We start from the raw sequence: 4,818 nt of genomic DNA on the forward strand, positions 1-4,818 counted from the left end.
TGAGAAGTGTCTTGAAAGGTGTGAAAAGGTCAACTTGGTGTTAAATTGGGAGAAATGCCACTTCATGGTGGAAGAAGGGATTGTGCTTGGACACAAAATCTCTCATAAAGGAATAGAAGTTGACAAAGCCAAGATTGAGGTGATAGAGAAGTTGCCACCTCCGGTTAATGTGAAGGGAGTGAGATCGTTTTTAGGCCATGCCGGGTTTTATAGAAGGTTTATCAAAGACTTTTCTCTCATTGCTAAGCCTTTAAATGATCTTCTCCAAAAAGATGTTGATCTTGTGTTTGATGATGCTTGTTTGGAAGCTTTTAACAAATTGAATAAAGCTTTGACTTCCACTCCTATTGTCCAAGCCCCTAGATGGGATTTGCCTTTTGAGCTCATGTGTGATGCTAGTGATACGGCCATTGGGGGTGTGTTGGGTCAAAGGATTGATAAGAAGCTTCATGTCATCTATTATATGTCGAAGACCCTAAATGGTGCTCAAAGGAATTACACAACAACGGAAAAGGAATTCTTGGCGATTGTTCATTCTTTTGAAAAGTTTCGTTGTTATTTGTTGGGGTCTAAGACTATTGTTTTCACCGATCATGCGGCTTTGAAGTATCTATTTGGGAAAAAGGAATCTAAACCAAGGTTGATTCGTTGGGTTCTTGAGCTTCAATCTTTTGATCTTGAGATCCGGGATAAGAAAGGTGCGCAAAATGTGGTTGCAGATCATTTATCTAGGCTTGAGGATTTTCAAGTTCAAGATGATGGATCCCCTATTGAGGATCGGATGTTGGATGATTCCTTATATGTCATTAATGTGAAGGAGCTCCCATGGTTTGTCGATTTGGTAAATTTTCTTGCTTATGGGGAGTTCCCTCCTTCTTTTTCCAACAGTCAAAGGAGGAAGCTCAAGAGAGAATCTAGGCATTATGTGTGGGATGAGCCAATTTTGTATAAGAGAGGTGTGGATGGATTGTTGCGCCGGTGTGTTCCAAATGAAGAAATACCAAATGTTTTGAATATGTGCCACTCGGATCCTAGTGGTGGTCATATGGGTGTTTCAAGAACGACCTCTAAGGTGCTTCAATGTGGTTTTTGTTGGCCAAACCTCTTCAAGAATGCTTGGGAATTTGTCAAGAGTTGTGATCAATTCCAAAGGACCGGAAATATTTCAAAAAGGAATGAGATGCCCCAACAACCAATTCTTGAGTTGGAGATCTTTGATGTTTTGGGTATAGATTTCATGGGTCCTTTTCCTTCTTCTTTTGGGAATCAATACATTCTTGTTACCGTTGATTATGTGTCAAAGTGGGTTGAAGCCATTGCTTCTCCAACAAATGACCATAAGGTGGTGATGAAGTTATTCAAGAAGATTATATTTCCAAGGTTTGGCATTCCCAAGGCGGTTATAAGTGATAATGGCTCTCATTTCGTGCACTATGCTTTTCGGAAAATGTTGAAGAAACATGGGGTGAACCAAAGATTTGGTCTTCCTTATCATCCTCAAACCAATGTGCAAGTTGAGGTATCTAATCGTCAAATTAAGTTGATTCTTGAGAAGACGGTTGCAAGGAGTAGGAAAGTTTGGTCAAACAAGCTTAATGATGCTTTGTGGGCGTATAGAACGGCTTTCAAAACTCCTATTGGTACCACTCCTTATCGATTAATTTATGGAAAGTCGTGCCATCTTTCGGTGGAGCTTGAGCACCGCACTCATTCGACAATCAAGAAGATTAATTTTTATTTGGCTAGTGCGGGAGAACAACGTTGGTTGGATTTACATGAGTTGGAAGAGCTTCGTTTGGATGCTTGAAGTCTAGTATCAAATCTCTTACTAGCAAGCAGTTTGGTAACATTGAGGAAAAGATTGACCAGGCTAATGATGAGCTTTCTAGAATTCAAACCTTAATGGCTCAGAACCCTGATGATTTGGATTTATGTGCTAAAGAATCTGATGCTATTAAGGTTGTTAAGCACTGGAATGATATCCAGGAAAGCATCTTCAAGCAAAAATTTAGGATTAATTGGGTTAAGCTTGGAGATGGCAATTCCCACTACTTCTTTTCTGTGATGAAGACTAGGCAAGCAAGGAATAGAATTGACTCCATTTTTTATTCTAATCAGGTGTTGCTTAAGGATCCAGATGTTATCTCTCATGAAATCATCTCTTTCTATAAGTCTCTTTTAGGGACTCAGGCTCCGTGGCTCCCTGCTGTTGACCTTGTTACTATGCGGAGGGGTAAGAAGCTTAGCTCTGCTGCTCAGAGCTACCTCATTAGGCCTATTTCTCATGTTGAAGTTGATGTTGGCCTTAAGGGAATTGATAACACTAAAGCTCCTGGTATTGATGGCTTTAACTCCTTTTTCTTTAAGAGAGTCTGGCATATTGTGAAAGATGATATTTATGCAAGTGTTATTAATTTCTTTAATAATGGGATCTTGCCTCGGCAATGGAATTGTACAACTATTACTTTGGTCCCTAAAGTCCTTTCTGCTTCTCATGTTAAGGATTTTAGACCTATAGCATGTTGTATTGTGGTCTATAAGCTCATTTCTAAAATCATAACTGCTAGGCTTGCTGCTGTCATTGGTGAGGTGATTGATGATGCTCAGGCAGGGTTCATTCCTGGCAAGCACATTGGTGACAATATTCTTCTTGCAACTGAATTGATCTAAGGCTATGATCACAAATTTATCTCTCCCAGGTGTATGGTTAAGGTGGATTTGAAGAAATCCTATGATTCGGTTGAGTGGGGTTTCTTGATCACTGTCATGCAAGAGCTTGGTTTCCCTCAGAGATTTGTTGATTGGATTTGGAATTGTCATACTTCTGTCTCTTACTCTATTCTTATTAATGGTTTTCCTGCCCCCCTCCCCCCTTTGAAGCTAAGAAAGGGTTAAGACAAGGTGATCCTATGTCTCCCTTCCTTTTTGCTATTGGTATGGAATACCTCTCCAGATTCCTTGATGAGCTTAGGTTGTCTCCTGACTTTAACTTTCACCCTAGATGTGAAAAGTTAAACCTAACTCACATGATGTTTGCTGATGACTTATTGATGTTTTCTCGAGATGATAGTGTTTCTGTTAAGCTTCTCTTCCAAGCCTTCTCGAAATTCTCGGGTGCCTCTGGGCTTTCTGCTAATCTTGATAAAAGTGAAGTCTACTTTGGAGGAGTCTTTGTTGATGTTCTGAAAGAGTTGAGGGAGCTTCTTGGTGTTTCTCAAGGCTCCATTCCTTTTAGGTATCTTGGGGTCCCTCTCTCTTCAAAGAAGCTTACTATTGCTCAATGTAGGCCTTTGGTGGAGAGAGTCACTGCTAGAATTCAAGGGTGGATGGCTAAACACCTGTCCTATGCTGGGAGGCTTCAATTGGTGAAGAGTGTGTTGTTTGGTATCCAGACTTATTGGGCTCAAATTTTTATTCTTCCGAAGAAAATTCTGAAAGAGATTGAGGCTAGGTTCAGATGCTTTCTTTGGACTGGATCCTCTGCTCCTGCTAAGAAGTCTTTGGTTGCTTGGAATAATGTTTGTCTTCCTAAAGTTTGTGGTGGCTGGAACATGCTTTCTCTTCCTGAGTGGAATAAAGCAGCTGTCACTAAGTTACTTTGGGATATTGCTCACAAGGCTGATAATCTTTGGGTTAAGTGGGTTCATATCTACTATTTCAAGCATAAAGATTGTTGGACCACTGCTACCCCTACTAGATGCTGTTGGTTCTTGAAGAAGATTTTGAGTTGTAGAGATATTGTGAATGATCAAGGGGGATGAGATGGTTTCGTTCAGGGCAACAAGTTGAAAATTAAGAAGCTTTATGCTGCTATTAGGCCTCAAGTGCTTAAAGTTCCTTAGAAGAGAGTTACTTGCCATAACTTAGCAACTCCTAAGAGTGTTTTCATATTGTGGCTAGCTTTATGGAATAGGCTTGTCACTAAGGATATGTTGCTTCAATGGCACATCTCTTGTGATCCAAAGTGTTTCCTTTTTTTGAATGGCAATGAAAGTGTTCAGCATCTTTTTTTTTTATTGTGATTTCTCTAGGAGGGTTTGGAGTAAGGTTTTGGGGATCTTACGTGTTTCGAAGCCTGTTCAGCAGTTTAGTGATGAGATTGATTGGATGAAGAAAATCTGCAGAAGTTCCAGATTAAAGAATAAAGTGATCCAGGTGGCCTTCACTGAAACAGTTTATGGGATTTGGATTCAAAGGAATGCAGTTCTCTTTACTAGTTGTTGCAAATCAGTTGATGCCCTTGTTCGGGATATTGTCTTTCACTCAGTTTGTAGAATCTCGGCGGGAAGCAAATATTTGATTGTTTGGGGCTTGTCTCGGGTTCCTTGTGTGTGTATTCTGGTCTCTTTCTTTTTCAGTTGAGGTTCCCGTTGTATTTTGCTCTATTTACTGTTCTTTTTTGCTGGTGTTGTTGTTTGCTTGTTGTCTCTTTGCTTTTGGTGCTGTGTTCTGTTGGGTGTACTGCTTTGCACTGCTAAGCTCTGTTGCCTTGCTGCTGCTTTGCTGCTGTTCAGGGGCTGGTCTTGGTGTTGGTGCTCTACTGTCTACCTTGCTGTTCTGTGTTATGCAGCTGCTTGTTCTGCTCAGTGATGTGCTGCCTGCTATCTTGTTTTGCTGCTGGGTGGCTGTTGTGATTTGCTGTGTACTGCTGGTGTGCTTCTGCACTATTGAGTGCTGCTCTGAATTCTAGTGCTGGTTGGTGCTGCTTTGAGCTGCTGTAGGCTGTGGGAGGCTGCTGCTGTACAGCTGATTTGCTGCTTATGCACTACTGAGTGCTGCTCTGAATTCTTGTGCTGTTTTCTTGCTGCTGTAGTGCTG

The sequence above is a fragment of the Chenopodium quinoa genome, unplaced genomic scaffold (assembly GCF_001683475.1).
Source record: "Chenopodium quinoa cultivar QQ74 unplaced genomic scaffold, ASM168347v1, whole genome shotgun sequence".
Lineage (NCBI taxonomy): Eukaryota > Viridiplantae > Streptophyta > Magnoliopsida > Caryophyllales > Amaranthaceae > Chenopodium > Chenopodium quinoa.